Below are 23411 nucleotides of genomic sequence, written 5' to 3'. Positions count from 1 at the left end.
AAGACTCAGCCAATCAGAATAAGCCAAAGGTACAGCCAATCAAAATAAGTCAAAATGTAGCCAATTAGAATAAACCAAAGATGCTATCAATCAGAACTGTTGGCTGGTAGAATTTAAGGATCTAGAGGGGTGAGTAAATTTGTCAAAAGGATTGCGAGAACAGAAATGGGCCTGGGAGGGGCTGTCTTTTCTTAAGAGAAAGGCCAAATGTGTTTGATTTTGAGGGATAAGTATAAACAGAGACATCGATAGGAAAGAACTTCAAGGAAGAGGAAACTCTGTGAGTTAGGAGTTGAGAAAGTCCATCAAAACAACAGGAGAGTTACAGCATTTTGCATTTATTACAGCTGGAGACCTTTTTTACAGGCAAGATGCTCCCCTAACATCCAGCACCAGCATCCAGTAGAAATCTGGATGTAGAGAGTTTCTGAAGTCTCCATCTGAGTAACTTCACTTCTGGTAACTGTTTCTCCCCCTCCCCCCATCTCAGAATGGGGACAAATATTTACTTTATTAACTTAAGCTAAGGGTAAGAGTGAATAATGGAGGTACAGCTTTGAAAATGTGGTGGCAACTCAGAAGTGCTCAGCAAATGTTATCCTCACCATCATCATCACCGCCACTGCCACCGCCGTCATGAGGACTTGGTCTATAGCCTGGCCAAGAGAACTCTTTCATTTATGCATCCTCTGCCTCTGCCAATGTTGGAGCTGCAGTTTTCAGTCAGTGCTTCTAGTCAGTTTGAGTTGAATGAACAAATACGAGAGACACAGTCATCCTTTGTGGCAAGCATGTTGTCCCAATGTCCTGCTGCTTTGGGGGGGATCTGGACTGGGATTGGGCTTGGTGGGAAGACCTCTCGCTGGACCAGCCCCGCACCCTTGTGAGTTCCTTTTGGGTAAAGAACATTTGACCCCAGTTTAGAAAGATCGCCTTTCACAATCCCCTAGTTCCCTTAGATGCAACTTGCTGAGTTTGTAGAATGAGCAGAGAAGCACTGACTATTTTTAGGATAAACTGGAGGGACTCGAACTTCGGTCTCTTCTCACATTTCACTACCCTGTGGAGGGATCTAGAAAGGAGTTGCTGTGGAGATGGAGGTAGTGGGGGTGCCCACTGTGTTCTCATTGTTCATGGCTCTCACCTGAAGCCAGGGCCAGGCGTTGAGCATAGAAGTGCTTTGTATGACCAATGCCATTTATTTTTTAATAGTCTAATTATTTACTTACTTGTTTTAACTAAAATGTAATTACATCTCTTTCCCCCTTTCCTTTTCTCCCTTCTGTCCTTCCTAAGTCCCCTCCCTCCAACTCCTTCCATGCCACACCTCACATTAGTAGTCTCTTTTTCTTTGGTTCTTAGTGTGTGTGATTGTGTGTGTGTGTGTGTGTGTGTGTGTGTGTATGTGTGTGTGTGTGCACGAGCTTGTGTGTGTGAGCTTGTGTGTGTGTATACATAAATGTATAAATATATTATCATGTCCTCAGGAGATGGGTATGATTTGTCATATTTTGTCATAGGAAAATTGAGGTAGAAAGGGCAGGAATGTGACCACAGCCATACAAAGGACAAAAGAGCTTTGGATATTAGTTATGTAGTTTTATGTATTCATGGAGTTAGGAAGGGATCCCAGGGCCTTGCACATGCTAGGCTAGTGCTCTACTACTGAGCCACACCCACAGCATCATTTTATTCATGGTGTGTGTGTGTGTATTTGTGTGCATGTGCATTCATGTGTTTTCCCATCTCCTTTATCTGTACTACCTCTGAAAGGTGCCACTGACATTTGGGGCGGGATTCATAGAAGTATCCAGAAAGCCACTGTCTTGCCTTTTAGTTGATTCCAGATCCAGCCAAGCTGACAGACAAGATTAACCACCAGTGACCCTGGGAAAGCAGAAGCTACTGTTAAAGGGGACCTGTGAGCGCAGACATGCGCTGGTTAGTGTCCAGCCCAGTGGCTCTCCAAGGTGCATCCCCTCATGTTGCTTCAGCCGGCTGGTATCAGGGAGTCTCCCCTCCTCCAGAGGGCAGGGTGAGAGACTGACTGGGTAGATGTCAAGTGTCTGTAATTTTCCTGAAACAAGAGATTCCCCCCTCTCACCCTTCTCCATTGTCATTCTGGCAAGTTTTCGCTGAAGGAGGGAGCCACAACATCTCTTTGCTCAAAGTGGTTTTTTTTTTTTTTTTTTTTTTTTTTTTTTTTTTTTTTTTTAGGAGCTCTCTTTTGAGGCATTGGAGTCAGTTGCTTTTCTCCTTGCTGGGACCAAATATCCCCAAAGAAGCAATTGAATGGTGAAAGGCTCACAGTTTGAAGGGATACAGACCATTACGGCAGGGAAGGTATGGGAGCAGGATCATGAGGTGGCGCATACTGTCAGAAAATAGAGAGCCAACAGGCTCTCATACCTCAAAGCCCCTCCCCCTCCCCCCATGCACTTTCCCAGTGGGGTTCCACCCCTAAGGTTCTGCATCTTACTAGAGCAGTGGTTCTCAACCTTTCTAATGCTGTGACCCCCTTTAATACAGTTCCTCATGTTGTGGTGACCCCCAACCATAACATTATTTTCGTTGCTACTTCAGAACTGTAATTTTGCCACTGTTATGAATCATTGTGTAAATACCTGATAGGCAGGATATCTGATGTGCCATCCCCGTGAAAGGGTTCACCGGTTGAGAACTGCTGGTCTAGGGGGCTACAGTTAGGCCATGGGCTCTTCTGGTCCTGGCTACATAGGCCTGAGAAGTCCATCAGTGCCTGTCTCAGTTCCTTCACCCTTCAAATGGGCGCAAGGAGGGGGACACTGTTGACCCAGTCAAATTATAGATGGTCCTCAGGCTGCTACTGGGAAGGTATATGCTAATGCACCCCAAGAAGGGCAGTGGGTTTCTTCAAAGTACAGGATCTGTGAATTCATGCTGTCACTATGGCTGCTCTGGGCTGATTTTCGATCAGTGCTCAGCTGCTGAGAGCCACCAGAGGTTAATGGAGGGAGACACATAAACAAGGCATCTGTTGCCCAGGCAACACCAATACGAAGGCAGATTCGACAGGAAAGTGATGGGCACTTGAGCTGAGCATGGTGAAGGGCCGTAGATCTGAGGTGTATAAGTGTGATGGTTTGTATTGGCTGTCAACTTGACGTAATCTAGAATCATCTGGCAAATGGACTCTGGGCATGCCTGTGAGGGATTATCTTCACTGACAGGGGGACAGCCATCTTGACTACGGATGGGGATGTTCCCTGCCTAGGATCTGGATTATAGAAGTAGAGAAAGAGAAAGAACATCAGCATGCATCCATCTCTCTGCGTCCTGATTGTGGATGAGCTATGGCCCACTGCTTCAAGTCCCTGCTGCCTTGAATCCCCCATCATGATGGAATATGCCCTTAAACTATGAGCTGAAACAAACCCTCTCTCCCATGAGTTGCTTTTTGTAGGGGATTTTTTAAATCACAGCAACAGGCAAAAAACAGTTGAACAAACAAGAAAGCCTAGGACAGAAGGAATCTATCTTTTACACATCTGGTTTATCCATGCAGAATTATACAAGCTGGTTTATACAGCTTGCTTCGCCAGGGTCTTGGAGCAAAAGTGAGCTTGGTCAATGATGTAGATTCTGTTAATGGGCTTTACCCCATCCTTTCAGTCAACATATATTATTCAACCAAAAAAAAAAAAAAAAGTGCCAGGCTTTATTTTCTCCGGAAGACCCAACTTGCTTCCAGAACCATCAGTGTTGAGAGCCTAGGCTGCCCAGCTTCCCCCATTCAACTCTGTATTTGCAGAAATGGGAAACTGAAACCCAAGAGTGAAGAGTCTTTGTAGGGATGGGGATATAGGAGTTAGAAAGAAATAGGGGCTGCCTGGGGACTACAGTTTTCTAGGGTTTGGGAACAGGTATGACAGTGTGTGTGTATGTGTGTGTGTGTGGGGGGGCAGGTCTGCAGTCTGAGGGCTGGTGATCCAGTCTGTGATTTTTGTGTTTATCTGTTACCTACTGAGCCACAAGCTGAGAGTCCAGAGACACGAACCACTCGCCACGCCTCAAGAAGCCCCCAGGATCCAGGTAGGCAAAGCATTAGTTAAATTCCACGATGCTAAGTCCAGCAGAGTAATGTGTAAAGTGCCTTGAGAGCAATGTCTTCCTGCCACACTTTGGAAAAGATGTAAGCTTTGGGGCCAGACCCAAATGGGCTTCAATTGCAGCTCTGTCACTTACTTTGTGATTTTGGATAAACTGCTCCGCCTCTCTGAGTCTTGGTTTTCCCATCCAGGAAAGAGTAAAATAACCTATCTACTGGCACTAATGAGGAAGGGTAAATGAGATACAGTCAGTCCTGTGTGTGGCTCAGCAAATGGCGACAGCCATCTTGTCAGCATCAGGGTCTGGCTGGGCAAAGCCTTCAGCATCTCTAAGTGTCTGGGACCTCGAGATCCCCTCATCTCCCACTGAGACAGCAAAGGGCAGTGTGCTGGGTGAAACTGTGGCTGTTGAGCAAATGTAGGTATCGCTCTCAGGATGATTGGCCAATCCTAATTAGGGTGGGGCAGAGAGAGCAAGGTCTGTCAAAGTCCAGTGAGTCACTGTGGGTCCAGGCCAAGCTGGTCTCCCCATCTCCCGTCCCTCTCACCCACTGCCTCTTTGTCATCCAGACTGTTCTGCCTCCTCCTCCTCGGCAGCCCCACTGCCTTCTGGACCAGACCCTGCAGAGCCTGGGCTCTGGGCCTGGGTTCCAGCTCTCTGTCTGCCAGCGAAGTCTTTCAGCAGGGAGTGGGCCTTGCCCTGGGCCTGAGAAAGAAGTCAGGCGTGCTTGGAATGCAGTTGCAAAAGAGGTTACAAGAGAAGGCTGAAATCAAGTGATGTCGAGAGGTTTTGTTATTTTTGAAAAAATGACTCATTCTGAGAAACCCGAACTGCCTCCCAGAACATCCACCTAGTTGCCTGGGAGTGCAGCTCTGCTCATGCTGGTGCTGCAGTCACGGGAGGGAGGGCGGGAGGAGGGGGCAGGTTCGTGGTAGGAAAGTCGGAAGGGACTGGGTCACTCCTGGGCGGGGTGTGTTTCATTCTTGAGTCTTTTCTTCTAAGTCATCCTGTTCAAGACACCACAAGCATCTCTTTGGAAGCTGCAAGTTCTCTGACTTGAACTGAGCTTCTGCATGTGTGTGTGTGTGTGTGTGTGTGTGTCTGTCTGTCTGTCTGTCTGTCTGTGTGCATCTCTGTGTCTGTGTCTGTGTATGTTCATGTCTCTGTGTGTGTGTGTCTGTCTGTCTGTGTATGTATGTCCTTGTGTGTCTGTGTGTATGTGTCTGTGCCTGTACATCTCTGTGTCTGTGTCTGTGTATGTTCATGTCTGTGTGTGTGTGTATGTGTGTGTGTCTGTGTATGTATGTCCTTGTGTGTGTGTGTCTGTCTGTGTATGTATGTACTTGTCTCTCTGTGTGTGTGTGTGTGTGTCTGTGCCTGTACATCTCTGTGTCTGTGTATGTGTCTGTATGTGGGAGTCTCTGTATATGTGTGTTCCTATCTCACATGTGAAGGAAATGGGCTTACAGGAAGCTTAAGCTGTTTCCTCAAGATGAGATTGGAGGAGAGAAGAGAAAGAAAGAATTGACAGAAGACAGGAGAAGGAGCCAGAGACGAGACAAGGAAGGGAGAGAAGAGGAAGGGAGGGAGCCCTGAGTGAGAGGCTCACTCATCCTGACATACTCTGAAGGCTGAGTTCCACGGGCCACCTGTGGGAGTCTTCCTTGTCATGGGTTGTTCAGGAGCACGGAGTTAGGTGGGGGATGGGCTCTAGTTTCCCCACCTAGACTTAGCTACCAGTGTGACCTTAGGGGCACAAGTTCTAATTCTAACCTGAATTTCCCACGTGTAAAAGTGTGATGAGGGCCGGGCGTTGGTGGTGCACGCCTTTAATCCCAGCACTCGGGAGGCAGAGCCAGGCGGATCTCTGTGAGTTCGAGGCCAGACTGGACTACCAAGTGAGTTCCAGGAAAGGTGCAAAGCTACACAGAGAAACCCTGTCTCAAAAAAAAAAAAAAAACCAAAAAAACAAAAAACAACAACAACAAAACAAAACAAAGCAAAACAAAACAAAACAAAACAAAATGTGTGATGAGGTGTGCATAATTGAGACAGAGGCCTTACTAATAGGTATAATAGGTATTATTAGAATATACTGGAAAACTTGTTACAGTGCAGAATACTGATCCCTCCCCAGTAAGCTCAGAAGTTCTGGTTCAGCAGAAACAGGGGAGGAGTCTGGGAACCTGCCTTTCTGACCATTATGATTTGTCCAGGGCCGCCACTTTGAGGAGCCTGGACTAGGTGATCTCTAACATTCTGTGGTTTTGTGTTCAAAGGGCTTCTGGGCACTGAGTCCTGGGCTGGATGCTCAGAACACAGATGCATCAGATGCGATTTCCACCTTCTGTGTCTAGCAGTGAGGATGTGGAAGCTGAGGCCTGTGTGGGCTTTAAGGAGCAGGCACTAGGTGAGCCTTTGGGCCTCAGCTGTCACTGATCTAAAGGATGCTGGAAGAACGGCTTCTGAGTAGAGGGCAATCATGAGGTGCTTTGACCATGCCTGCCACCCCCACCCTTCCTGCCCCAGGGGAGAGCTTCCCAAAGTACTCTTTGCTTGAGCTCTGGCATCAGTGCTGCTAAGGGATATCTCTCTGGATCTGTCCTCTAGAGCCATCAAGGCCAACTCAGTGGGTCCCCCAGCTTCCTAGAACAGCTGGAGAAGGTGGCCCCTGAGAACATGCACCCTGGAACCACAGTCACGCATTTAATATAGTTTACATCTGTATAATCATATAGATTATTGTATGTGTACAAATAAATGCATATACACACAAACTTTACTATGTCCACACTCTCTATTTTCAAACTCTCCCAGGTGCTGATATTTCTATGTAGTCCCCAGATAGATTCTCAAAGCACTTTCTCAGCCATTCATGGACGTGAGCAGAGCAGTGAGATTTGGGCTCACATTAACACCCATGCTTCCTGGGGACGTAGAACAAGGCAACGTTCAGGCTTCTCATATTAGTTCATACTGTACACACTTCTTCCTATAGGCCTCTTCGCTCCATGCTTTGAGTACTTTTCTGTGCTTTCATTTGGGGGTGAAGTACCCGCCCCCAGTGCTGAAGTGCTGGCTGTCTGGTGTTCCTAAGCATGAAGAAGCTGCAGTGCACCTTTCAGCGTGAATGTGCGTGCTCCATAAACTTCTGTCAGCCGGAGACTGTGCTGTTGCCCGTGGAGTCAGTGTTAGCACGTCGAGTCTATTGGATAAGATGCTGTTAATAAAGACACATACCATAAAGATGCATTCGGATGGGCTGATGAAACGTTACAACCAGAGGCTACGAGGAGCCTAGCCCTCTCTTTCCCCTTGGAGCAATGGTTTAATGATTCCCTAATTAAAATACTCACGGCAGGTCTATGGAATAGAACTACCACGAGGAATAATTGACCATACTTGTGTTTTAAAAGGCACAACCTTGGATGCTCATAAACGTGTGGATATGAACACTGCTGATCTTCTCCGTAAGCCAGCACGGAGCGTATCATTGCTCAGTATAACAAGTCCAGTTAACAAGATAGCTGCCATATGCAAGAGCTCAGTCAACCTCACAGTCCATGTAATCTTTTGAAGCTTTCTTATTAGTCCTGCCAGCTAGCAATCCGCCCTCAGTTTAGCCATCCCTCTGCTGCCTACATTTGAGCAAATGCCCTGAACTCTTCCTTAACCTCCACACATGCTTGAGTTAAAAACAAACAAACAAACAAACAAACAAACAAACAACAAACAAACAAACAACAAACAAACAAAACAACAAACAAACAAACACACCTCCCACAAACTCCGGTTAGGCGAAAGCTTACACCCTGCACAGCTGGGTGCCACCAGGCTCAGGTTTTCCATCGGAGACCATGACTTGTCTTTGCCATGTCTGTGATGGATTTGACCCTCTCCTGCGTTTCCTGGGTGCGTCTGGCTTTGATGGGAGAGGCAGAGATGGTGCGCTGCTGCTTAGTGGCTCTTCTTTGGGAGAACACGGGCACCAAGGAAGTGCTGGGCTGAGCCTTGGCCTCTGCAGGCTGAGGCAGGAGGCAAGCTCTGCTCTTTGCCTCTCTGCTCTGCCTAGACTTCTGCCCGAGGTCATGCCAAGCCTTTTTTAGCATATTTCTGAGAAATGTACCAGGAGCCTGAAAAGCCCCCTCAGGCCTTGGTGGGTTTAGGAGGGAGAAAGCCGTCCCTGGTTGCCACGGCGATGACCTCGTAGACCCTAAGAGAGTGGCTTCTTTGACCTTGCTTGGGACAGGTGGTGCTAGCCATGGGGTGGGGTGGGGTGGGGTGGGGGCATCTGGATGTTCTATGGCCTCTGTCACTGAGAACAGATTCCTCCCAGGCCCTGGTTGGTCAGTGGAGCGAGAGGAAGCACCGAGGCTGAAGAAGCCGACAGCTGGCAGCCATCCCATACAAACATGCTCTGTCACTAGGAATTATTTCCATGGTCTGTGGTAGCTGGACAGGATCTTCGACAGGCTCATTAATAAGAAGCCTGAGGGTCTTTCTGTGGTCACCCAGATTCCTGAGGGTTGGGGGTACATGGAGAAGTGGCCGGGACATTTCCTTTTCCTCAGAGCCCCCTGGTTAGAAATTTGATGTGACCTCCCCTGCCCCAGGATTCTTCTAGAGCTCCGCAGTCTCCTGGAGAAGAGGCTCTGAAGACGTGTTCCCGACATGGTCTCCGTACCCCACGGAGCAGATCGGTTTCTCAAGCTTCTCCCCGGATGCTTGTGTCATCCACCCCGACCTCTGCATCACACGCCTCCTCTGTTTGAACTCTTTGTTAGCATCCTTGAAGACATTCATGTGTCATGCTCTGTGCAGTTTCCTCTCCCCAGGGAAGGCCGGGGGCCCATTTCTCCTGCTGCCACAGCTCTGTGAAGTGACCTGTGACCCGAACCCTAGTCATGCCCTGGGGGACCTCACATTTCTTCAAGTACAGTGTAAGGATCATGACAATTTGTTCCTTAAAAGCTCCGTAGTGGGACGAATACAGCATCCGCCTCCCCCAGGCCTGGAGCTCACGAATCACACGACAGAGGCCAGCTCTTTATGAGTTTTCATACTGTAGAACTCATTTTCACTCGGTCACAATTGCTTCTTCTCTAGGACCCACTCTTATGAGACTGGCCCATTGGAGTAGAGGAGCCACCTGCCTTGGCCTTCTGTCTGGCGCCGCCACCCTGGGTAAGTCTTTCCACTTGCAAAGTGGTGTTAGTCACGATGCCCAGCTCTCTGCAGAGATCAAGTGCCCATAACCAGAGAACACTTGGGAGATGAATGTGGTGAATGTCGTACAATGATCCTTTGCCTTGTTTTTCTAGGATTTGAGCCTTCCCTGGATGAATTCCTGTGCTCTCATGGCCCTGTGCATCCTACTTAGCAGCAAGATCTCAGGACTCGAGCCAGGCCCCCAGGGCCTTGCATTTGTTCAATACTGACTTGTCCGTCATGTGCACGGAAGGTGCCCAGTACGTGAAGAGGAAATTGTATTCTAACAAACGTGCATTGACTGAGCATCTACCTGCCCTGGGAGCTGGATATGGAAAGATGGCAGCTATGCATGTTTGTGAAAAGATACTGCCCACGAGAAGCTGAGTGAAGGGCAGAGTGAAGAGAATGCACCCACTGCATTGTTCATTCATGAGGGCGAGAGTTGCATTTGGCTTTGGGAAACCAAGGAAGAACAAAGCACCCATGTGTCCTCGAAGAGACACAATCTAGCAGTGTCATGATCTGCTCAGCATAGGGACTGATCTGACTGGGGCAACAGGGAGTAAAGAAAAGGTAGACACACAGACACAGGCGCAGGAAAGCTGGGGTCGCGTGGGTCATGCACGCGGATGGAGGTGCACCAGCTATAGGCGGAACCGCAGCCGTTTTATTCATCTGAATGGAGGAGGTGGGTTTGTTGTCTACAGCTGAACAAGCGTGCTGTCTACAGCTGAAGAAGGCAGCAAGTTTAGCTAGTCTTGGTGCGGGTTTCTGTCGGGCAGCAGTCTCAGGCTGTAAACACACGGGAGGAGGAAGCAGCCATGTTTTCCCCGCACACACTGTCAACATCCACATGTGGACCAGGGGAGGGCTTTGTCGCTCCCATGAATCGGAGGCATTGGGGTCCTTGACGTGGCTGTGCTCATACATTCACTCAGGACTTTATCTGCTCCCTGCAGCACAAAGCATATATGAGCAGATGAGTCCTGTCATCGAGTGATGTGGTCCTTAGGGAGCCATGTCCTCATCATCCATCATCTCTTCGTTCTCCTGTGCTTACCACATCCATAGGAATACCTGGAAGGAAGGGAAGCTGCCGGTCTCGAGTTCCCCCCGCCCAGGTCCTGGCACAGCGCTCTGCAATTGATGTGAATTTTTTTTTAACTAAGCTTACCCATGTCCAGTATTATAATTCTGACTATGCTGATTGTTAAAGGGGCCTCAAGAGAACCAGGTCACCAGCTGCAAACAGGACCTGGGTGGCAGAACCAGATGTCTCCCCACATCTGCAGTGCTTTGAGGGCATCAGGAGAAGCCGGGTAGGCAATAAAGGAAGCAGACTCATTCACTGCCTCAGGTGTTTTCAGCAGTAAGCAAGAGACTTCCCTAGATCCCGTCTGCTATGAACACAGCTAAGGTCGCAGGAACCGGCTCCTTCCTAACTCAGCAGCACCATCTGCAGGCCCAGGGGGAGTGTTGCAAACAGGACCAAGACCCTGCCCTCTGCTCCCCACTAGATCCTAGGGAAGGGACCTTTCATCTTAAAACAGCAGAGTGAGACAGAGAGATGGACTAGCTCAGAGTTACGGAGTTAGAGAAGGCAGGATGGGCGATGCACCCCTCTGACCCTGTCAGTGACACCCCCCTTCCACTCAGTCTTCCTTTCTTCATCCTCATTCCTCTTCACCTTCACCCCACTCTCCTCTTCCCCTTTCTTCTTCCTCTTCCTCCTCCTCTTCCTTCCCTCCGCTCAACAGCTGTTATTGAGCCCTTCTTAGGTCCTGGGCATGGTCTTTTTTCCTGGGATAATAAGTCTGGGTGGATAACATTTGCTCTCAAGGATCACTGTGGAATTGACGAGTTGGCACCGTAACTTCTCAACTACAGCTGAGATGCATTGTTCAAGTGCTACCGTCTGTCAGGCCCTACCTGAGGGGCTTCATCCCACTGACTTCTCACAGATGAGGAGATTCAGCCTCGGGGTAGTTTTGGAGCATGCTCAGTTTGGCCCAGTAAGTTGTAGAGCTGTGATTCAAACCCAGATCCTTTCTGCCTCACAACCAGAGATGTCAACTTCTATGCTCTCCGTCTTCTCTAAAGGCTAACTCAAGAAATAGGCATCGTCTCATAAAGTTTTGGTCTTTAAAATATTTGCTTATTCAGCGACAGAGAGAGGTTCAGGCCATCTTCTCCAATTTTTTGCTTCTTAATTCTGAGAATTTTGTTGCGGTTCTGTTAGGTACTAGTTACTGGAGGAGGTACCAGGGACAGAGAAGGGACAGACTCACGTAGAATCGTGGCCTCGTGGGTGTCAGTGTCAGAGCCAAGTAGCAAACATGGTTTAGTAGAAGCACTCCATGGCTCTGGGAAGGCTGCAGGCACGCTGACCGGTAGAAGTGACAACTTCCGATTTGTGCAGGGCACTGCCTGAGTGACTTAGACATGGAGTCCCTTAGAAACACGGGCCAAGTTCAAAGAAGCGAGAGATGAGAACAGTCATGTCTGCCTCGACAGGGCAGGGAGGGTCTACATCTCAGGGCCCCGGGATCCTAGTATTATAAAGACTGGTTTTTGCTCCCCTCACTGGAGGGCTGTTGTCAAGTTCTGAGGAAATGAGTCTCTGTGTTCTGACCTGTAGGGCAGGGCAACCATTTTAGTTTCTATTTCTTCATTAGCTACCAGCTCACATTTCTTTTAAGTTCACAGGAATTTTGCCTTTGTTCTCCTTTTTTTTTTTGGGAGTCAATGTCTAGCTTCGTGTGTGTGTGTGTGTGTGTGTGTGTGTGTGTGTGTGTGTGTGTGTGTGTGTTTGGTTCCTGAAACTAGAGCTCAGCAGCTTGTAGGTGTCATATCAAAAGCCAGAAAGATCAAGTGTGACTTAAGGAATTTCTCTGACAAAGCAACAGTGATGCTTGTAGCCAAGGGAGCCCCCATTACATGAACATGGCTTACAGGAAGGGCAGTGAGTGCTACGTAGAGAGGTTCTTCCAACACCTCTGCCCTCCCTGCCTTTGCCTTAAACATCTTCACTTCCCAAGAACATTGTGTGTGTGTGTGCATGTGCACAGATTTTATGTGCTTAACAGAAACAGGCTTACCTCAGAGGAAGGACCTCCTGACAGTTCTGCTAGGCCCACAATGGGGGAGGGGAAATCACATATCCTTCAAAAGTCCAAAATTCTTTCCTCTTTCAAAAATGGGATATCTTTTAAGATCCCATGTTCCTCTGCCCGGAAGTGAACAACAGCATAACAAAATTTATAATAGAAAGGGAGACCAGATAAGGCCCAGGTCTCCCCCTGCTCCCAAAAAGGATCAACCAGGCAGTGTCACAGTTAAATTTATGATAGGGTCTAGCCTTTGTTTCATGGCTTTATATAAACTATAGATAGCCACAGGCACCTCACCTGTTGGGTCACAATGTGAACAAATCTGGTAAAGACATCCTTCTGTATTACCCCCATCTTTTTGCCCCCAGTGGTGGGAGGCTGAGGTGGCAGAGGCCCTGTCTTTACATTATAGAAGGGAAGGTGTTCTTGCTTTCTAAATGTTGGCGTGAGGGCCAGCCTAAGCCAGCAGCAGAGCTGGGAGCCAAGTTCTTCTGGTTGGCCCTGGGAGAAAGGGCTCATCAGGTCCTCACTTTCTTATTAACCCAGAGTTCTGTCTCCTTTCTCTGCCACACTGTGGGTTTAGTAGGTATTGCTGACCACGGGGAACCATCAACCAAGACAACCCTGTTTCTGTGGCGATTCTTTAGGGTGTAACTCCAGGTCTTGGGTGCCTCTGGTCCTGCCCCGCCTCTCCTTCTTGCTGGTCTGGGTTAGGGGTGGTAGCAGCTCTTTGCTGTCCTGGGTTGCTCACCGTTTTACCCCCCCCCCCCCCCCCCCCCCCCCCCCCGTGCGCGCTCTCATTTTTCTACCTGAATTTCCCCTGGTTCTCAATACTCAGAGTGGTTTCTGTTGACTTGGCTGGACTTTGCCTGATGCATTATAACTTTTATTGGTTTTACCTTATAACAGCCTGCAGTAAAGATGATGATGATAGTGTTGGTGATTTCCATCCCTTCTTTGGTCTATAACCCCACATATTACAAAGCTTTCACTCGGGTTCTGTAATTTGAGTTTCGTAATAACAGTGTGATGTAAGAAAGGCATTTATCATTAATTCCACTTTACAGAACGGGAAATGATTTCACTCTGTTCACACAGCTGCTGGGTCTGGAGAGAGCTGGAACTAGATCCTTCATAGACTTTCTTCACCCGAGTTAACCCTTTGTCTTCCATCACCATCCTGCCTGCCCCACGGGAAAGGGCCTTAAAGCTCTTGGCGTTTCAATGGTGTTTTCCAGAGCACAGGGCATAAACCACAGGTCAAGTGAGACTTAGCTGTTTACTGTTGGGTAATAAATGTGACAATACTTGGTGGTTTAAAGCAGCACCGTTGGGAGCGAATTAAAATATCTAATCAGAAAATATTAATGAAATATAATTAATGGAAAATATTAATGGAATAAAATTCCATTTTGTAAATTTTTACATTTTCCTTATCTGTTCATCTGCTGAGGGACATCCAGGCTGGTTTACAGTGTGACAATAAACATGGATGTGAAAGTGTCTCTGTGGTATTTCGACTTAAAGTCTTTTGGGTATATACCCAGGAGTGGGATAGACTGGGTTACGTGGTAGTTCCTTTTTTAGTCTTTTGAGAAATCCTTACTTGGTTCCATAGTGGCTGTACACCTTTAATTGCCATTGGCAGTGAATAAGGGCTCCTACTTTTCCACTTCCTGCCAGCATTTGCTGTCCCCTGCTTCCTTGATAATGTCCATTCTGACTGGGGCAACATGAACTCTTGTTTTGGGAGGTGATTCAAGACAGGGTTTCTCTGGGTAACAGCCCTGGAATTTTCTCTGTCTACCAGGATGGCCTCGAATTCACAGAGATCTGCCTGCCTCTGCCTCCCAAGTGCTGGGATTAAAGACCTCCACCACCATAGGCTGGCTTCAAACTTGTCACTTCTTGACCAGCAGATATTTGAAAACTTATTCTCATATAAGAGTAAATGGGGATACAGTGTGTAGTTCAACACAAATATTATAGCATTTCCAAGGTAATGAGACACAACTACAAAACAATTGTGTGATTATTGGTGGTTAAGCAGAGCTGTGCCTAGGGCCAGACCCTTCACCTACCTAGTAGTGGCCTGGGAAGGGTATGATGTCATTGCCACCTGCTGGTGACGGTGCTGTATTAGAAAAGACTGAGGCACAGAGGCTAGAGTTCAAGCACCCTCAATGGCGGAGACCTACTCTGGGTCCCCATGGTATTTACATCCTGGGACTTGTGCTATTGTGATGTTTCCTCTTTTTGATCAACTGCAGGATTTCTGACTTGTTCCTTATCCACAAAACATGCCAAAGGCCACAGTGCCTTTCAGGTCATTATATTATGGTATATTAGACCTTGTCTTATCAGACTCGCTTAAGGGCTGTACAAAGCTAGCAGCCATATTGGGAAATGAAGCCCAAGGAAATGCAGGTGATACCTGAGCTGCAAGGGTGGCCTTTAGCAACAGCCTGCCAAAAGCCAGGACCTTCAATGGAGCAGTTATATGAGCTTTATTCTGCCAGTAACCCAATGGACCAGGAAGTCCATTCTTTCCCAAGTCTTCAGATGGGGACACAGCCTACCAGACATTTTTGATTTTTGCTCAGCAGGACACAAAGCACAGAACCCACTTCTCTCATACCTGAAATAGACCCACAGAAACTGAGAAGACAAATGTGTGGTAGTAAACCTCCAAGTTTGTGATTATGTGGTACACAGCAACAGAAGAAATCGAACACACCCACCAGAGAGCACACGGGGACGTCTACAACCACTGAAAGGCACAGCAAATTGCACTGCCCATTTGTGTTTAAAAAAAATTATCTTTGTAGGTTACAAATACTGATAAAAATTATCTGAAGGACAAAACCCTCAAGGGCAAGGTGAAGTCTGGGTGGGAACGTGGGAGAGCTCTCTTTGGCCATGTTAGAAGTACATAATATCTGTAGAGCTCAGTCGTACTCTGTGTGATGGGGAAGAGCCGCACAAGCAGGAAAGTCATCCCTGGGGGGGATGCTTCCCCTCAGATGAGGATGTGTGAGGTTTCTGAGGATCGTGTAGGAAAAGAGCCATAGCATGCGGTACTCACTCTTTCCTTTTAAGTCTGTGAGCTGGAAGGAAAAGGGTCAGAGGGCATGATGGACAGCTGGCACTGGGTGACTCAAAGGCCAGCTCCCCCTTCACACTGGAGGGGCCTAATTAATCTGCTTCCGAAATCTTAGCTGTGATTGGTCGCATACTCGTGTAGGGCTCACGTTCTACCAGTACATTCATATTGACCAACAATAGTATGATAACGTGAGACAGTGGTGCTGGGCACACCCCCCCATCCAGCAATCAAGACAAATATGTTTTTTAATTCAATAATTAAAAAAATCTAACACCGAATCTATGGTTCACTGGGACAACACTTGTCTAGCAAGCCTAAAGCCTGATTTTCATTCTCAATATAACATGAAAACAACAAAAATTTTTTACGAATTTATGCCAAACAAGGATGGAGCAGATCATGTTAGCATGACTCGGTGGTTGCCAATAGTGACAACAAATGAATTATCAAGAGTTTAAATAAAGACATGAGGCAAACTTGTGTTTGTTCAAATTGGCCAGTGAGCCTTACCCTAATCCTGTTTGTCTCTCCCGGGAGACAGCACCCACAATGTAGGACCCAGTCAGCACCTAATGGGCCAGACAGCCACTGGCACACAGAGCTGAGGAGAAAGTCTGCCATGCCAGGAGCATTATGGGAAACGAGAAGGTAGTTTGAGCTGTGACTGGAGAAAGCCACAGAAAAGTTAACTGGTAGTTGGTTTGTTTTGAGAGCTCTCCACAAGCAAGTCAACATCTACGTGATGTAGTAATAGTTTAAATTATCTGAGTGTCCAACGCACAAAAGCTGCTTTTATGAAGACCTTGTTTGGAGTGCCTTTGTCAGAAAGAAGATCCCAAGCAGGGATGTAGGATTTAATTTGGAGGTGACCTTAGGAAGTCCCAGTAAAGAGTTGAGGAGCCACATAGAGGGTGTCTGACCGAGACAGCTGATGCTGTGGGTTCTTCGGACTGAACTGTACTGAGGAGTCATGGTGAGATAATAAAGGTGTTCTCTCAGAATCGCCCCACCTGCTGGTGAGAGCACTTGGGAGGGATCTACCTGCTAGCTCTTGTCCTTCATCAGTGGAGTGTCACTGTTGGACACATTCTTTCCCTGACCTTCCCCGAGAGAGAGGCCCACATGCGTTCTCGGGACAAAGACCTCAAATAAAGAGATAGAGGGGTTGTGGGTAAGAAGGTAGAGTGCGAGATGAGCACCAACGTGTAGGTGACACATGGGATGGGCTGTTAGGATGGCGCACATGGTAGAACCCTAATATCTGAGGGGAGACACAGTCTGCGACTGGACATGGAATGATGGGGGAGGGAGGGTGCGCACGGGGGATCAGAAGACTGCACCGTACTTGAACAAAGATGCTGTGTGCTGTGTGTTATCTTGCCTCTGGCCTGTCTATTGCTGCCTTCAGAGAACTGAGTCTGGAACCGTTGATTACCAGGCAGCAGTGACAGGACTAAGGAGGGACAAGGGAGAGGTCTAGAGGGACCTTCAAAGCCACCACAAGCTGGATCCGTTTCTGTGATGCTGAAGTTTCCTGATCTGCCCAGTGTCCTTTGTGCCAAGCCTGATAGAGCATCCCTCTTTCAAACATGGTGGGTAATGGAGATGGTTAGGAATTAGTGTGTTTGGTCTTTTCACAGTGTCCCACATTTCCCGTATGGTCCTTTCCAGTGGTTAATTTTTTTTTTTTTCATATATGGGAAACTAAAGAAGGCTGAGAGTGGGAGAAAGAGTCTCCTCCAGAGAAGAGCTCACCAATTGGTTCTCGAGACCAAAGGGTCAGCCCTGAAATCACTCATACAGGGAACATTGTACAGACCAAGCAGGCTGTATTCGGAAATACATATCATGGCGCTGGATTTGAAACTTGAATTAGAAATAGAACATGAATTTGAAATAGAACAAGAGGGGCAAACAGGAGGGTTTGGATGGAGGAAAGGGAAGGGAGAATGATGCCATTACATTATAATCTCAAAAAAAATTATTAAAAACAAACAATACGAATGAACTTCCTTGGCCTGGATGGGAGAGAACTGGTAAAATGTGAAAATTTATGTTTAACTCTTCGCTATTTGGCCTGTGAAGAGATGAGATTATGGATCACTGTTCAAACTTGGATCACTTGCAAAATCAGTGCTGTTGGCTACTGATTGCTAACGAGTTTTTTTGGTGACTACTACTACATGCCATGCATGTGGCCTGCCTTCCGTCCTTGAAGGCTCAGAGCAACTCCATGAGAGAGGTGTTCCAAGTATCTGCAATTCACTCCTGTGGGAGTGGTCTCTGGTCATTCCTGTCCCAGGAATTGTGAGGACAACTGCAATTTATAGCTAGCCACATCCTACGAAGTTCGGGGAATGTTCTACAGTGTGGCCGCTAGGATGGTGTGCACTCTCTGAAATGCTTTGCATCTGTGTGTGCCCAGGAGTCAACTGGTTAGGGCTGTCTACTGAGTCTTCGGTTTCAGAAGACACTAGCCCGAGAAGGCTGTCAGTGGTGCTGTTGGCTAGGTCACACACCACATCTATGAGTGTGCAGGGAAGAGTCCGTGTGTCCTTAAAGGCTGCAAGGGTCCCTGTGGATCACCCTGCCCACCCTGACACTCCAAACATGACCCAGACTTCCCAGGAATAGCCATCGGCTGTGCCACAGGAAGCTCCAGATGATGGTATCTTGATAGTCTGGTGACTGATATGGTTATTTTGGGTCCCACCCTTTGCTGGCTATTTGACTTGAGGCGAGGGACTTAGTCATCAGGGAACCTACTTTTCTCATCTGTGAAATAAGGCTAATGAGACCCGACTCCTGCCTTCCTCACAGGGAGGAGGAAGCCTCCTGAGATCACCTCGGAAGAGCCTTTTGATGTGCTTGAGAGCATCCTCCTTAATTGCACGGCCAGCAGCTGGGTGAAAGTTTTACGGCCGCAGATTCCCACAGCCCATAATCTAAGTGCTCCCAGAAGCCCAGTGATAGGTTTGGCTGTCACAGTTTCTGCCTGGCCATGGGTAGAGATTTCTCAGGGCCTTAGTCATGGCATAGGCGGGTTCCCTGGGGTGTTCTTGCCAAGGCTTATTTATGGAGTATTTCTGGAGAGTTCCTATGAGCAAATGGCAGTTTCTCACCGCTCCCTAGACCTGCCCACAGCAGTTATCTCTGTCTTCTCGGAATGCCGGGAAGCTTCGAGAACTGCATATGTCTGTGTTTCCAATAGTCTGGAAGGGCATCCCCTCCTCTGGGACAGTTTTTTTTTTTTTTTAAGATTGAAATAACGCTGGGCGGTGGTGGCACACGCCTTTAATCCAAGCACTCGGGAGGCAGAGGCAGGTAGATCTCTGTGAGTTCGAGGCCAGCCTGGTTTCCAAAGCGAGTTCCAGGAAAGGTGCAAAGCTACACAGAGAAACCCTGTCTTGGGAAAAAAAAAGATTGAAATAACAATATGCTTGTCTTTTTCATTCCTGGTCTGTACTGTCATCAAATGTATCTGAAGAATCTCCTTGTCTCTCTCACCAATTTTCTCCCCATGTTCATTCACTGGCGTCTGATGAACTAAGACATCACTTCTCTCCTTGAAACCCACTAGATTCTCCATCACCACAGAATAAGCGCTGGACCAGGGCTGGTAAAAGCAAGTAAAACTGCTAGCCGCACAAGTCTGACGGCTCACGTTTGGTCCTTGGAGCCCAGATAAGAAAGTCAGATGTGGTGGTGTGAACTGGTAATCTATCTCAGAACTCCCGTGATGGGATGGGAGGCAGAGGAGAGAACCAATGGGGGTGGTGTGAACTGGCAACCTCAGTGCTCCCGTGGTGAGATGGGAGGCAGAGAAGAGAACCAAAGGAGTGGTGTGAACTGGCAACTTCAGAGCTCCCATGATGAAATGGGAGGCAGAGAAGAGAACCAAAGGAGTGGTGTGAACTGGCAACCTCAGAGCTCCCATGATGAAATGGGAGGCGGAGAAGAGAACCAATGAAGTGGTGTGAACTGGCAACTTCAGAGCTCCCATGATGAAATGGGAGGCAGAGAAGAGAACCAATGAAGTGGTGTGAACTGGCAACCTCAGAGCTCCCGTGGTGAGATGGGAGGCAGAGAAGAGAATCAATGGACACTCATGGGCCATCAATGGACACTCATGGGCCATCTACCTGGAGAATGCCATTTAGAGTCTTTGCCTCAACAAGGTGGAAGGTGAGAACTGACTGTTGAAAGTTGTCCTGTGACCTCTATACATGTGCCATGCATTTACACACAATACACACACACACACACACACACACACACACACACACACACACACACACACACAAAATTTAAAAATGAATCATAAAAATACTGAACAAACTAATTTGGTATCCTTGGCCTCCTCCTTTTTTTCCCAAATGCAGTATCTGATCCTGTCTCCTCCCCCTGCCTTTCTCCTCTCTTCCTCTGTTCTTTCATTTATTCAGGCAACCACCCAGCTTGTCCTTGCTCATTACTACCCATATACCAAGCACTGTGTTTAGCTCTGGGGAAGGAAATGACGCTCCTCCTCCCAGACAAGCAAAGCCTTATGGGAGTTACAGACACAGACTGGTGGTTACTTCCGGGCTGCTTGGTGCCATGATATGGGGGATGATGGAACTCCAGGTGTCCGTGGAGAGGAGTCACACTGGCCTGGGGTGAGAGAGAGGTCTGGCACTCAAGGTGGATGGGGTACAGTGGGACACAATGCCAGGGACGAGAGTGGGAAGGGAAACATGGCCACAGTTCCTCAGCTAGAAGGACTTTGAGAGGGCATGGGCAGCTGTGAACGCCGTAAAGACCCTTCTCAAGAGGCCTTAATGTTGTCTTAATGTTATCTTAAAAAAGAGAAAAGCAGTTCAGGAGGTGGTGTGGTCACCACCTTACTGATTTGGTCATTTGTCTGGTACTCTGGGACACCCAGATCTTCCCTGTGTTTTTTTCTACCGTGTCCCCTCTTCTCCTTTCCCCTCAGACCTCCTCCATGTGACCCTGTCCACCTTTTATGGCCTGTTCTTTGGTGTGTGTGTGTGTGTGTGTGTGTGTGTGTGTGTGTGTGTTCCAGTTGCTAGTGTCAGACTGTTCCTCTGGGCCTCCTAGAGTCATTATTCATTTATTACCACTTATCACATTCGATCTTCTGCTTTATGTGGGTAGCGCCAATTGATTCTCCCCATTGGCCTGAAAGGCTGTGTCCACCCTGGAATACTTACCCCTGTTTTCCACAGCACGTAGTCTTTAGGCTTCCCTTCCAGATCCAGTCCTACTGCTCCATCGTCCTGTAATCTTGGACAAGTCACTTTATCTGTGAGACCTCAAGTTGTCTCATCTATAAAGTGGGGGCGATGATTTTTTATTGCACAGGATAATTGTGAGGATTAAATAAAGTACCCACTTAACACTCAATAAACATTAGTTGCTTTCCTCCTTCATTTACTCTCTGGCTCGGAGTGATTGCTGCAACACTTTGGGAGAGCATCTCCGGGGGAGGGATGCCTCATTTTTCCCATGGGCCCAGAGGAAGTGTTGGGAGCATGAGCCAGAGCATGAGCCAGAGTCTGCATGGCTTGCGGAGTCCTGGGCAATGAGGCAGAATGCAAACATTATCAGTGGCAGCCGTCGCCACCCATTCTCGTCTGATTATTTCTTTGACTCTTTCCATGCAATACTCATTCTTAATGTAAACAAAGAAAACACGTTGAAAGCCATTTGCAATAAAGCGCATGAAATCACGTGAGCCTCCTTGTCTGGGATTGCATTTTCAACCATGGTGTTCTCCTGAGAAGAGGAAAGAATCCAGTTTCTTTTACTACAACTCCCTGTGGCTCCTGGAGACACTGCATTTGTCTGGGATATGTGTTGGGATAAGACTGGGGGAAATGTATGGAGAATAGTAAGGTAAGAATTTGTCCCTGGGTTTTAAAGCTGGAATGATTTGGGGGAATAGTCCACAGGTGCTCCATCTTCCTGCCTTGGCTCCCAAGACTGTGAATTTATGTCCATGTGTTTGACCTCTGCTGGAGCTCACTGCTCCTCCCTCTCCTTCTCCTGATGGGAAGAATGTAAGTGTTCCACATTAGACTCTGAGGACAGGCTTGTGTTCACTGGGTGAATGTTGGTTGACTGTGCAGAATTCACACTTTAACCTCGCATGGCCCTTTCTCCCCATGGACCTTCCTGGACTTCCCATCTGCACCCTGCCCTTTTATTTTTATGTTTTCATTGCCCCATCTTTCCTTCAAGCGAAATAGGAAAATTGTTGGCTGACGAACAGAGGTGATTGCTTTATGACCAGGCTCTTTACTAATTAAAACCACACACACACACACACACACACACACACAACAACAACAACAACAACATCACCAACTTCAATCAGGTTTAACATTTAGAGCGCTGAGATCAAAGGCATTTTTCAGCAGAGCATGGGCATTTTCTACCCAAGGTGGCTTCGAGCTCCGCTGTCAGCACCAGGACTTCCCAGCTCTCTGCTGGACAGGCTTCTTTCCTGGGATTGTTTCAAACAACTCTGGCTAGACAAACAACCCTCCCCTCCGCCACTCTCATCCGCTCCTACTCTCAGCCGTAGACAAAGAGAGCCTTCATGGTTCAGTTCTTTGGATGTAACCTGGTCATTGCTTGCCTGGGGACAAGATGACCTGCCTTCCTCTTTTATGCTTGCGATAGTTCACATTAAATTACGATTGCTTCTTTCTGATTTGGGGGCCCTGGGATCTCGGTTTCCTCTGATTTCTAACAGATCTATTACAAAATAGCGAGCCTGGAAACCGTCTCATGATCTACAGTGAGATAGAGACTTTGAAGGGTTCCTCGTCTTTCATCCCTTGCTCTTTGTTGTACCAGCCATGAATTATCTCTTGGAAAAGCAGGAGCCCAGCCTCGGGGGACGGTGCTTGCCTCGATAGAGTCTGTCGAACTATTGTTTTCTCAAAAGGAGATGGAATGTCACATGGTGGGTAGCCAAGGTGCTTGGCTTTGAAGGCAGGGACTTCCAAGTTTAAGGGCATGTGGGGCAGAGAGGCCTGACTGCCTCAAGCATCTTGGGTTGAGAATGATGCGGGATGGATGTCCTTTCAAGGCCATAGGGCAAAGGGTGGCACTTAGACAGTGGTCCTCAAGCTCAGCCACGCATGCTGGTCACTGAGGCTGCTTGAATCCCACTTCCTGGATGTGAGTGGAGGCACTGGAATCCTTTTAATTAAAGTTCCCCGGGGACTTTAATATTCAGTATGAGCCATGCTCCAAGGCGGCCTCTGATTCAGAAGCTTATGACAAAACATTTCAATGAAATGACCATTTAAATGTCTGTGTACAGTTCCCCCTGCCTATTATCCAGCGATAATAAGTAGTACCTCATGGGATCAGCATCTATAGGAGGGCTGGTGTCTGGTGGGAGAAGGGATGAGAAATGTCTCCCTCAGTCCCAACCCATCCTAAGAGCCTGAAGTCTGGAGATGTCTCACTTTGAATCCTCACACTAACCTTTCAAGGTGAGTGCAGGCTTTTGAATTGAGACAAAACAAGCAATTGTATCTCAGAGATGTTGATGTGAATGCCTGGGCTCATCTATGGAGTGTGAGTTTAACACAGGCTCATGTGACCCCCCCCCCCCACTCTCCCCCAAGCTCAATGTCTTTTCGCAGCCTATGATGATGCTCATTTGGTCTGAGAGGCTTTTGCCCCTGTGGTAGCAGGGTTGAGTCCTCCAGTTCCCAGTGTCTCCAGACCACAGGGTAGATGACATCTAGTTCATCGGGTTGCCCTGAAACCCAGGGGCCAAGCCCTCTTCTCCTTTAACCCAAAGGACCATCTGGAATTCCTTATCATCTCTTCTGTCAGCTTCTGAATCGATCCCAGCTTGCTCACAGGAATGC

At 47.8% G+C, this 23411-nt stretch overlaps 1 long non-coding RNA gene across 1 annotated transcript; it reads left to right on the top strand.

Moving 5' to 3' along the window:
- The first annotated feature begins 1625 nt into the window (after positions 1-1625).
- Positions 1626-13162, top strand: LOC143269708 (uncharacterized). Its single transcript, XR_013046303.1, has 3 exons — positions 1626-4071; positions 9196-9273; positions 9411-13162. It is a non-coding gene; the product is annotated as an uncharacterized LOC143269708 (long non-coding RNA).
- The last annotated feature ends 10249 nt before the right edge of the window (positions 13163-23411 follow it).

This window comes from Peromyscus maniculatus, chromosome 20 (assembly GCF_049852395.1).
Source record: "Peromyscus maniculatus bairdii isolate BWxNUB_F1_BW_parent chromosome 20, HU_Pman_BW_mat_3.1, whole genome shotgun sequence".
NCBI lineage: Eukaryota > Metazoa > Chordata > Mammalia > Rodentia > Cricetidae > Peromyscus > Peromyscus maniculatus.
This window is presented reverse-complemented; position numbering and strand designations above follow the sequence as displayed.